Raw genomic sequence first — 13,710 nt, forward strand, 5'->3', positions numbered from 1 at the left:
GGAATTAACATCTTAGGAGTGGAGCGGAAGGGCAGTTGTCTTTATACTCGGTCACAGAATTTGAACCCGTGACCTCCTCGATGCGGGTCTCATACTCTCTCGGTTCTGCATCATTTTTATGTAAATAAAATAAATTAAAATGAAATTAGGTACATATATATTATCGTATGCATCTAAGGAAACACCTGAGCAATAAATAAAGGAGCTACCACAGTGTTTTCAGTAGCGTTAGATACAGTCGGTGTCAACCAGAAGCATTGAAAGGAAAAGCGAATGTTGTATCAGATACCTGGAATGTAGGAAAGGGTAATATGATTATACGTACTTGGAATGTGGAGGAGGATGAGAAAGAAGAAACGTCAAATTTCAGAACTGTGATAAATTGTGGTTGTGATAGCTGGAAATGTGACTGTAATTACTTAAAGTACTTTAGTCTTAACAAAAAATCCCCAAACAGAGGTGGGGACTTTATTTTCATGAAACAATAATCAGATTTAAATTGTGGTAGTTGGATATGTGATTGTGTTGTATTACAATATGGTGTTAATAGAGTGCCACATGGATTTTATGAACCCCCATGTAAAAGAAGACGTGTGCAAGAGATCTTTAAATAATAATAGTATATTTTATATACTTTTTATTTACTCATAATAAACTTACAGTACTTGTGCATAAACTTGTTTTTATTTCAATACATCATCCTCATCAAACCAACTATTCTTTGCTATAGACAACTTGTTGCATTGGATCCACTTCTTTTTTATATTTAACGATAGCATTCAAAATTGTCGCTAATGCAACAGTTCGTTATTTTACTTTCTCTATCCATTTCTCAATCATGGTTAGCGCGGTGAAAGTAAAAGTCAACGCACACATGGACCTTGAGAACTCAATACCATACTGAGAAATCTAAAGGAAGGTCATGGGTTATGTGGTACTCTCACACGTGTCTCTTTCACAGTCGAGTGGCTGGGATGTGAGCTTCAACATGATTATGCAGTAGGCTAATGTAAGTTCATTACATCTAATCAGCAGTCATTAATCTGTTATATGTGTACTCGGAGTAATCAACAAAGACAGTGCAAAAAACGAAATAATATTCCAATGTTAATATTATCGGTTCGACCATTATTGTGTGTAAAAGGTAACAAACATCCCGATAGACAGATATGAAGTTAAATTGAAAAATAATCATTATATGGTTACCGGTATTTAAACAAATTTTTGGAAATTGTGACCTTTCATTTCGATACAGTCTTCAGTTCTTTTGTGCATATTATCGCACTACAGACTATTGCATCTAATTCCAATTACCAGTTTCGTCCTTCGTACTAGTAACTCAGGTTGAAATAATTCCACTCTGTAAAAGAGTACCTTACGTACTGTAAATTCAATCTTCACTTGTACCCGACTCATATAGATAAAATTAGTCCTTTGTAAAATAACTCCGCTCCAGTGAGCTCAATAGTAATATACATCTAAGGAAACCATGAAAAAGTTCAGTCAGATTGGTTGGCCACAAACTTTGAACCCATGATCTCCCGGAAGCGAATCTCAAACTCTCTCGGTTGTGTATCATAATCTATTTATAATTCAATAATTTCCATTTAAAGACTTATATTTTAAGCCAACAGGGAGAATTTGATCAGCTTCTTTTTTATATTTAACTCAAATACCATATTAAATATAACGAGAATTATTGTGATGTAGTTTTCACATACTATAACTGAGCTTATTGTAACGTGAGATGACTGATAGAGTATTGCAACATTAAAAGACACACAGCTAATCGTATGTTGCAATGTTAGATTCACTTATAAGCAGGCTTCGAGACTTTGGACCCGATACAATAAGTTTACTTGCATGCACTGTAGGTTGTTGACTCGCGGCAGGTAGATCCTTAATGAAACCTGGCATTAGTTTTATTGTATTAATTAATCATTAATGCTGATAGTATTTTCCATTTAATGAAACCTTGCATTAATTATTGTATTGTAGTTTTAACAAATTGTATTAATTAATCATTAATAGTGATAGTATTTTACATTTAATGAAACCTTGCATTAATTATTGTATTGTACTTTTAACAATCGATGTGATGACGTTACACAATTCATCTCCTTCGCGGGAGGAAACTAGCACTTCCTCTTTAAGTGCGTATATTTATTCAATGATCCATTTAATGAAACCTTGCATTAATTATTGTACTAATTATATCATATAACAATAGTGTTAAATGGATAATATTCCCTGTTTGTTGTGCAAGGCCACATTGAATAGATGGAGTCATTTTCGTAATGAGTTGTTTTTACAGCGATATGGGAAACGAATAGTATGGGAAAATTATGAGCGCAGGAACGTCATGTAATTACAACAATTAAATGAAAATAAGCCCACAATCTAGTTAAATGATTAAAAAAACTGAATGTGATGCACTGCGAACGCTCTACCAATTGAGCTACTCCCTCAGTTATTAAATGAGCACACGAAACAGACATGTTAAACAGCATTCTTTGAATCTCTGGAACTGTCTCATCCTTTTGCATAGATGGCTTGTGTTCATGTAACTAATTATAGATTTTGATTAATGTTTATCGTATTGGCAATTGAGGTGGTGATGAATCATGACATGTAAATTTCCAATTTGGCAGTTGTCTTTATGGTCGGCCACAGAATTTGAACCCATGACCTCAATGCGAGTCTCAAACTCTCTCGATTCTGCATCACTGTTTATGTAAATAAAATAAATTAAGATGAAATTAGGCACATAAATATTATTTTAAGAAACATGGGAAACGAATAGTATGGGTAAATTATGAGTGCAGGAACGTCATGTAATTACAACAATTAAATGAAAATAAGCCCACAATCTAGTTAAATGATTGAAAAACTGAATGTGATGAACTGATTAATGTAATTAATGATGTGCACTTTGATAAGAATCATGGTTAGATTTAGGCCTATGCATCACATTATTAATAACGCTATCGTGATAATCACAACAATGAAATAATAACAGTAAAGTAACATTTGTTAGAGCAAGAGCAACCGCGGATCATAAAAAAAATTATTAAAAAATGAATGTCACGTTTTTTAAAAAAAACTGAATGTGATGCACTGATTAATGTAATTAATGATGTACATTTTGATAAGAATCATGCGTTAGATCTATGCATCACGACGTGTAATTATAAATGTAAACACCATTTATTTTTTGGAAAAGGATTTATTATTATTATTATTTTTTTTTTATTTTTATTATTATTATTAAATTTTCTGAGGAAGGAGTAAGGTGAAAGATTTTACTTCCTCTGACTGGTTATGCGTCAATCTATCTTCAAAAGTCCAAGTCTTTTTATGTATATCCCTTTGTACTTTAACAACTGATGTGAGAAATTACAGTCCGCTCCGCGAATGTCTGGAATCAGGTAAAAGATGTTTACTTCCAGCCATAGATAGAGTATAAATCATGCTATTTATGCCTCTTTAAATACAGCAACCAGGTGACTGTTGAAGTGAGTTTTCTTCATTGTTATTATGCTGTACATTTTATTCCCTTCTAGTAATCATAGGTAATTTTTGAAGTGAGAATTGAGTTTTCTCCACATATTTGAGTAATTTTATTTATTTCTACTCACCATTCCGCTATTTCATCTTTTTGAATTCGATTTGATGCATTGTTTTACTTCCACCAAGGTGATACACTTTCTCTTTCAACTGCGGTGAACTGGTTGGGTCCTGCTTCAGACAGCTGCGTCCAGTCAATGTCATATAGTCGAGGACTCACTTTCACTTCCTCGTGCGGGATTCACCTCTCACACAGATGGCTAAACCGACTGCGTAATACATACTCATACATATTTCACAACAGAAAATTATTTTCAACTGGCCAGGGAACAGGCGGTGGTCGAAAAAAAATAATACAAGTGTCAAATAAGACCTACAGGAACATGTGTATTCGAAACATCCACGCATATCGAGTGATTTACCTTGGCTCTTACGTAACAAGAGCTTTCATAACAAACAATGGACCTTGAAACTTATGTAACACAGCTTTCACTTCATTTCAACATTCTCTCCATGCTCATTCGTCAATCGCTTTCCCACACCACTCGCTTGCAAATACCCATTCACCAATCACAAACCAGCTCCCCTTATCCCTCCTTTGACCACGCCCCCTTTCCCCTATCCCTCTTTTGGCCACACCCCGTTTCCCCTATCCCTCATTTGGTCACGCCCCGTTTCCCCTATCCCTCATTTGGCCACGCCCCCTCCGACCCTCACTACCCTCCAACCCTTGACGTCAGTCCACTTTGTAGACTACTATACACAATTCAATAATTTTCAATTGCACCGCACGGAGATTTAGATATGTTGAAATTATAGGTTATGTTTACTGTACCAGTTGCCCATTTCTGTCTAATTTTAATGGTCTCCAATGCCCTGCCACTACATATGTATGTTATGTCATATGGAAACTATAGGTTATGTTTACTACATTTAACTTTTATTCCTATATTCGCAATTATATATTATAATTAAACATAATGTCATGTACGACACCCGTCACATTCTATTTGTCTGTATTTTGATACTACAATTGAGTACTGAATTATTGTATTTATCTACTACATAAGAGACGAAGTAACACAATTGTACGTAGGTATATAATTTCATAGGAGTGGTATGGTAAATGTTTTGTCTAAAATTAAGGAAGGTAGATGTGCTAAATTGAAATCGCAATATAAATTCTTGTTTATTAAACCTCAAAATAGCTTTCATTCTAAACTTGAAATGTTGACGCGAAGAGATTATGTTAACATGTAAAATTATCTTCACATTAAAATAACAGTTTTGTAATTATTTCTGCAACATATTATGCAACAAGAAGTAAACGGAACTTATGGACACATTACACTAAATAAAGCTTAGCAATGTTAAGGTATAAAGTTATAATATAATATTTCACTGAGCTCCATACACTGAAATAGAAAACCCAAACAAACATTACTGCCTGGTCTAGATCGAAAAAGCATTGACTGTGCCGTATTTCGCATTTTTATGAAAAGCTATGTAAACTGTGAAATGTTCGTTATCGGTTGTAATAAATGTAAATGGCTAAAATACAATAATTTGAATAATAATATGGGACAAGGAGACGTTTGTAGTACTACAAATTTTAAGAAAAATAGGTTAGAGTTATCCTTCTTCCGAAAGATCCAGGAAGGTGAGTTTATAGAATATAATATATATTTTATGAAAATAATATATAAACCTTATGTATTTCATATTTCAATAGTGGAAGGAAGGTGTTAATTTTTTCAAAAGAACACGATATCGAAAACATAATACATTTTATCGTCTGCTAGGGAAAGAGTCTCTGATGAGGCGATAGTAGCGATCCTGGTGGTGAGCAACTATCTATGGATGCATATTTCAACTGTCTATGTTTGCATATTCAGTATTCAGCTTCGTGACTGTATATAATAGACTGTGGTTGCATGGTACTGTATTCCATATTCAAATATTACATCCCTTTTGAGATTTGTTTTGTATTTGATGTTCAAATTAACACTTGTTATAAAATAGAAAACTTTTATAAAAAAATTAAAACATTAAAATTTTTAATACTTACAGGGGATTTGAGGAAATCCCTACGACTGTTAACAATTGATATACTTTTAAGTTTTATATTTTATAGAACGTCCCTAATCCGCTCTGTAATGAAGAGGTATACTGTTCATGTTAAGTCTGGACAGAAGCTTGTACGGGCCACTTAGCAAAACTAATGAAATTCAACGTGCTATATACAGAATAAATTACTGAAGCCAACACACTACGATTGTTCTGCTATATGGTGATCTGGGTATAATTCTTGTCCTACACTTATAATAAACTTATAAGTAAAAAGTTGAGGGCCCAGTCGCGGTCGGAGCGTACCAGGTTGACTGACAGCGGAACAGGCTAGGACTTGTTTACTTTTTCCGTCTTCTGAGCGTTGCGCAATCTGTGTAGGAATGGTTGACGTTGGAGGTTTCGTACATAGTAGCACTGAAACTGGGATATTTGAAGTCATTGCGATGTCGAAAACGAAATGCAATTGTAACACAATTTTAAATATACAGGGACATCATTTTATTTTTACTAACATTTTTAATATTAACCTGGCTATGCCTTTAGAGAACAGGAAACACAGATTGCTACCCCCTTCCACGACTGTAGTTCGATGATACTGGCGTAAAACTCAAACAAATCACTGTACTAGATATAGGAGGGAAGAAAAGTAGTTCATCCATTTACGTAAACTAGGAAATATCGCGATTTTGAGTTCGATAATTTTCATTAGGGTTTTTTTAATCTTAATACAGTACTGTAACTTATTAAGAATAAGTATTTTTACTCACGAACTGAGTTAGCCATGCGAACGTATTCATTATGCAGTGTATATTATACTGTCTACAGCACATTAGCGTACAATATAGAGAATGAAGTTAAATTGAAAAATAACCATAATATGGATATTTAAACACATTTTTGAAAATTCTGGCCGTTCATTTCGTTACAGGCTTCAGTTCTTTTGTGCATATTATAGCACTATAGACTATTGCATCTAATTCCAATTGCCAGTTTCGTCCTTCGTACTAGTAACTCATGTTGAAATAATTTTGTACATAGTCTATAAAAGAGTACCTTACGTACTGTAAATTCAATCTTCACTTCTGCCCGACCCGCACAGATAAAACTACTCAGACATGCTATCTACTGTCCGTCCAAGTGGTTATGCCGGAGGATCGTAGAAAGGGAGGAAATCACGAGACAGTTAACTACTTAACGAGGCCCTTTTATTTAAGTTATTTTAAACAGTTGTATAATATTACCTAAACGTCCAATTCCTAACAGAAATTAATGTTTTCAGAAAAGAGCTAAGACAGCCCTGCTTTTACAGAGGGGCGAACAGAAGCAGGTGGGGGAAATCGGGATGCGACGTAGGCAAACGGTCAGTACCTGTGCGAAAATATGATTCAATATTGAAAGCTCTTTCGTCATTGGAAAACGCGAACATATTTCTGGAACGTACTGTACTCACTAACTCAGTGCTGTTTACTATATGCGGTCTTGGATCTGTGTGTAGAGGACAGTTTGAACTTCATCAGTAGAAGGAGTGGGAGTGAAGTACACTCACAAACTCAGGTACAATAAAAATTGAAGTAAAAATAAAATGATGTCCCTGTATTTTATTAACTTTCTTCCACTATAAAATAAGATGAAAAAAAAAAAAACCTTACATAAAGAGCCAAAATTCACTACAACTGCAAGCAAAATTTACGGCCTTAATTATGGACTATAAATTTACAATAAGGTTTTGAAATATATATAAATTATAAGAAATTATAACAAGAATGAATTCAAATTAAAAATGGAAGATATATTTAGAACTAGCCGTACCCGTGTGCTCCGCTGCACCCGTTAGAAATAAATATAAAGTAATTACATAATTAAAATAGGACATTTGATCCAGGGAACATTCGTATTTGATAGAAGGATAAATCGTTTAATATGTTACTTAATTTAAATTGTATTTAAAATATTAAAATGCGATCATTTTGATCCAGAGACCACTCATTTGGTGTAATGACAATTCCTTTAACATGTTTCTTAATTGTTATTACCAATTATTTTTGGAAAAGCGAAAATTAACAGAAAAATTTTGGCTACAGATTTATTATGTTTATATTATATTATATTATATTACATCTTTTTATTTTTTATTGGGTTATTTTACGACGCTATATCAAAATCTAGGTTATTTAGCGTCTGAATGAAATCAAGGTGATAATACCGGTGAAATGAGTCCGGGATCCAGCACCGAAAGTTACCCAGCATTTGCTCGTATTGGGTTGGAAAACCCCGGAAAAAACCTCAACCAGGTCACTTGCTCCGACCGGGATTCGAACCCGGGCCACCTGGTTTCGCGGCCAAACGCGCTTACCGTTACTCCACAGGTGTGAACATATTATATTATATATTATATTATATTATATTATATTATATTATATTATGTAAGAAGTGTGTTGATAACGGATGTACTCGAATTAGAAAGTTTTTAATTTGTTGTGGTAGCTGTTGAATCTCAGGAGGAACAACTTTTACAACAGCGCAACATAATCTGCTTGGCTCATTACCCAATTTTTTTACATTGCATTTATTGCATATATATTTTATGTATTTTAACACGATTCAATTGAGCATAGTTAAAATTTGAATTATAAAATAATGGATTGCTAAGCTAACGTACTATTACTACATACTAAATCAATACACTCTCGTTGTTCGTTAATTCTCTGAGATAGAAATGAATATGTTCATAAACATTATTATAAGAAATACAGGAAATGAATATACAGAATAACCTATCAAGTGTTCTGTGCATAAGAAGCTATTTTAATCTTACCTGTCCTCAATTCACTCACAAGTTACTGTAGTAACATTATAGCATTATGTCCATCCAGGGAAACTACACTTTCCAATGATGAAATAATAATTCATTATACAAGTAGGTTAATTTAGCTTCCGATATTAGTTCATACAAACACAGAAACATTGTCTGTAGGCTATGTTTCATAGCTTTCGATTGTTATGTCCAAGGCCCCTTATAGACGAAGTCATTTGTTTTTCATTTCAATACACCGCCTTAGATGGCAGTTATTTTAATTTTAAAACTCATTTATCTCATTAAATATCAGTTCTATCAAAATTTTTCAGAGAATAAAACTTATCAGAAATCATTTTTAAAGAAACTTTTGTTATGCAACATATTTCACAAAACTCAATAATAAGCGAGATATTTCGATTTATTTAATTCAGGCCCTCTTATAACCCCCCTTTTAAATAACGTATTTTGAATGCCATATAGCCTATAATCTAAGTTACAACGAACTTAATTTATATTCCAATTTTCATCGAAATCGGTTCAGCCATTATAGCGTGAAAAGGTAACAATCATACAGACAGACAGACAGACAGACATAAAAACAAAAATTTCAAAAAAGCGATTTTCGGTTTCAGGGTGGTTAATTATATATGTTAGGACCAATTATTTTTGGAAAATCGAAAATTACCAGAAAATTTTCGGCTACAGGTTTATTATTAGTATAGATACGTAACTGAAATTAGTATTAATATATATTCGGCTGATATTTTCAAATAAATATATTATGTTTTGATGATTACTTTATTATAATTCATTTTATTCTCGTTAAATAACCTCCTAGTTGATAAAGTGTCGTTAAATAAATAACCAACTAAAACAGTATACTACTCTGCTTCTTTACCAACATGATTTACTTCGCCTGGTGAAATAGTCAAATCTGCCAAAAATTAACTTCTATATAGCTCCGTGTCACGACATGATCTCAATATTATTCTAAAACATTTAGCGAAAAAAATATTTTTCTTTCCTAGCGGGGCTACATACGAATTCGCCCCAGTGAGAATGGTTGGGGTTGAGATTATCCTAATTTGGCTCCAATACCTTTACTAACTCGACCCTGGCTGCGTCGACACAATGTTTGGGATTTCTTTGTACATACACAAATATAGTATCAAACTTGCTTTGAATATGTTTGAACCCATTCTGTGCTAAGTGCAGCGCACAACATAACCTTACACTGTAGACAAACTGTTAAAGCAGCTCTATGAACAGCTTTCTCAAAATCACAAAAGAACGTGCAAATTCCATACGAATCTGTTAATGATTATAGGGACCGTACTTTGTCCCAGGAGAGTACAAGATTAAGTTTCGGTATTACTGGAGGTTTTAAGTCAGGCATGCCAGAAATCAGTGCAGTTTTGTGCTCGGATCGCCAGTCTGTGCAGACTGCATCATTCGAGCGTTGCTTTTACCCGTTCTTAGCTGAGGGGTGTACAATAATCTAGTCTGCGCGTCTAGGATTGGATTAAGGATATTATAAACACACTTAGCAGGAGGAAAAAACACGGTTATTACCAGTGTCTATACTTGACAATTGTAATACAAGAAACTTTAGGCTTACTCAGTTATACTTCACAAAGTAGTGGTTTGTAAAGCATAATTTATTAATATGATTTTTATATACTGTAGTATTTGAAGAAAAAATATTGCAGTAATTTCGAAAAAACAAAACACTAACAAGTATTTCATTTTACCTAGTAGGTACTTACTTACTTACTGGCTTTTAAGGAAACCGGAGGATCATTGCTGCCCTCATATAAGCCCGCCATTGGTCCCTATCCTGAACAAGATTAATCCATTCTCTATCATCATATCCCACCTCCCTCAAATCCCATCTACGTCTCGGCCTCCCTAAAGGTCTTTTACCCTCCGGCCTCCCAACTAACACTCTATATGCATTTCTGGATTCGCCCATACGTGCTACATGCCCTGCCCATCTCAAACTTGTGGATTTAATGTTCCTAATTATGTCAGGTGAAGAATACAATGCGTGCAGTTCTGTGTTGTGCAACTTTCTCCATTCTAATGTAACTTCATCCCTCTTAGCCCCAAATATTTTCCTAAGCACCTTATTCTCAAACACCCTTAACCTATGTTCCTCTCTCAAAGTGAGAGTCCAAGTTTCACAACCATAAAGAACAACCGGTAATATAACTGTTTTATAAATTCTAACTTCCAGATATTTTGACAGCAGACTGGATGATAAAAGCTTCTCAACCGAATAATAACACGCATTTCCCATATTTATTCTGTGTTTAATTTCCTCCCGAGTATCATTTATATTAGTTACTGTTGCTCCAAGATATTTGAACTTCTCCACCTCTTCAAAAGATAAATTTTCAATTTTTATGTTTCCATTTCATACAATATTCTCGTCACGAGACATAATCATATACTTTGTCTTTTCTGGATTTACTTCCAAACCTATCTCTTTACCTGCTTCCAGTAAAATTCCCGTGTTTTCTCTAATCGTTTGTGGATTTTCTCCTAACATATTCACGTTATCCGCATAGACAAGCAGCTGATGTAACCCTTTCAATTCCAAACCCTCTCTGTTATCCTGGACTTTCCTAATGGCATACTCTAGAGCAAAGTAAAGAAGTAAATGTGATAGTGCATCTCCTTGCTTTAGCCCACAGTGAATTGGAAACGCATCTGACAGAAACACATAGTAGGTACTAATTATTTTAAAGTAATAGACCCTACTCTTTCATTGTTCGTCGAGCATTATTATTTATTGGGACGTCAGGAGGTTTGAGCGCAACTGTAGTATGCCTTGCTTTACAACTATTTAAAGTATCTTCCCCTTCTCGACGAGGATCGTTCCCTTGTTAGAGCACTTATGCAGCTGTAATCGAATTTAAAAGATCGAATGATTTCAGTATCATGTGAACTTCACTATTCGCTATATTTAGTAATGTGAATGTTTTGTGATTGCAGGAGATGAGTTCACTGCGAGCCACAACACAGGAAGGAACCCTAAGGTGAGTATGAGTCCCACAATTAAAAAAGTTCACCGGAGGTAACATTATCGTGTTTTAATGTGCTGTCACTTGTTTATGAAACAAGCATCCATATTTATTACACATCATTGCAATTTAATTGTTCGTACGTTATTCGATCCGAAAATTCTTCATGTATTCCATTGAATATTATTTTCGTCCTGTTCGCTAAAACATCGGCTAATTCTGATTTGAGCTCGGTTCGACTCTGCTGCGCGCATTGTTCAATCAATATAGATTCCAAAAGCAGATTCTGTATACGGGCAGGGATCAACGATCCAATTACTACAGTTCAATTGTTATGAGCGCTCTAGGCGTATTTCATTTATAGTAAATAGATGATTTAATTAAATTTTATACAGTTGAATAGATTAATACGTGACGGTATTTAACCGAACGGAATATAATCGTGCGACCCGAAATAAAACTCCAGCTAGTAATCTCTGTTTATAACATGCAGTATAAACATGAAATACTATTTCGTGATTATTTAATCCAGAGGTCAATATTGTTTCCAAGTGAACGAATGAAGGGGAGAGCCTATCCTCCTTTTTGTACCTTCTATGACTGCTGAATACAGTTATTAAATTAAAAATGTTTACAGATTTATTGAAGTTTAGATTGAGTTCAAATTTAATAACTACAAATAAGTTACAAGCGCTTGAACTCTTTTTAAAATTATAATCATCATGTAAATTGTTATTCTTTTATTTTTGTCATTTTAACAATGTCGTATTCGTAACTTAGTATGTTTATGTATATGTAATGTTTGTTTTTTTCCTTCTTTTTAATTTTATGTGTCAGTACAGTTAACAATTTAATCACAGCTCTGATTGCTGTTATTTATTTTTCTTCTATCCAGTTTTATTATTGGCCATACCTGATCTCAATCATCTTGCTTTATCGACCCAGTTATTTTATTTATACAACAAATTGTAATATGTGATATTAGTAAGCAACTTTTAATTCTGAAGAATATTCATATACGAGTAGGCCTATTACAATGATATTGTATGTAAATGTATGTAATTTTTGCTTGAAATAATGAACTTAACACATTGTACAAATCAAGATTTTCAGGTATAACTCCCTGTAAAGTTGATTTGAATAATTTCGAGCGAAAAATTGTTCCTGAGCCGGGTATCGAACCCGGGACCTTTGGTTTAACGTACCAACGCTCTACCACTGAGCTACTCGGGAACTCTAACCGACACCGATCCAATTTTTCCCTCTATATCCACAGACCTCAAAGTGGGCTGACAACCGTCAAGCAACCAACTTCGAGTGCACACTAACTCTGTGTGACTTAAATTGTGGTTTTCTGTTAACGAACAGTGACGTGTATTATGCAAATCAAGATTTCAGGTAGAGTTCCCGAGTAGCTCAGTGGTAGAGCGTTGGTACGTTAAACCAAAGGTCCCGGGTTCGATACCCGGCTCCGGAACAATTTTTCCCTCGAAATTATTTAACACATTGTAATCAATAGGAATGGGAAACGAGACTCTCACTTGAATCGTTTTTACATTAACAGGGCAAATATCTAACAAGGGAAGGGTTTCGGCTCGAACAGGAATTTCGTATCCAAAATTTGTTTACAGGCCCATCTTTACATCTCTGTAAAGCTCCCAAAAGAATTCGTTTGTGTAATGTGTGGTTTGTCTGTTAGAGCACTGTACAAGTTGAGGGGTGGGGAGAGCACTGCATAAGTTAAGGGGATGGGACACCTTACTCGTAAGGCTAGTCTAGCCTAGAAACTAGTGCGAGTGGTAAAATGTCTAAACTCATTTAAGAACATTTTTCTCCAACGTTCTGTCTCAAAATATTGCAGCTAATCAAAAATGTACACTGTTGTGTGAGTCATTGAATGTGCACAAGGACGCAACCTTAATAAATGAATCATTCCAAGGCTAGGACATGGAATGTATGATCATTCCATCTAAAAAAACTAAATATATCCAGCCTCTGAATATCTGTTTCCTTAGACAATACAAAATATATGTTCGGAGGATAACAGATTGCATAAGGACTCTTGCTGAGAATCCAGAACTTAACTTGGGAAATCGAGTGTTTATAATGAAAATGCACTCTGTTACTCATAACCAGTTGTCTGCTGCAGTATACCGCCCTATGCTTCAGTATTCCTGGCAGTCAGCTGGTTACGTGAATCCTGAACAAGTCTCGGACTTCAAAAATGTAATTCAGGCGGCATTTGATTTT

The 13,710-nt window shown here is 34.5% G+C and overlaps 1 non-coding gene across 1 annotated transcript; it reads right to left on the reverse strand.

Annotated features, from left to right (window-relative positions):
* Positions 1 to 12,621: 12,621 nt before the first annotated feature.
* On the reverse strand, positions 12,622 to 12,693 carry TRNAN-GUU (transfer RNA asparagine (anticodon GUU)). Its single transcript has one exon. It is a non-coding gene; the product is annotated as a tRNA-Asn (tRNA).
* Between the last annotated feature and the right edge of the window lie 1,017 nt (positions 12,694 to 13,710).

Source organism: Periplaneta americana, chromosome 17, assembly GCF_040183065.1.
Source record: "Periplaneta americana isolate PAMFEO1 chromosome 17, P.americana_PAMFEO1_priV1, whole genome shotgun sequence".
In the NCBI taxonomy this organism is placed as follows: Eukaryota; Metazoa; Arthropoda; class Insecta; order Blattodea; family Blattidae; genus Periplaneta; species Periplaneta americana.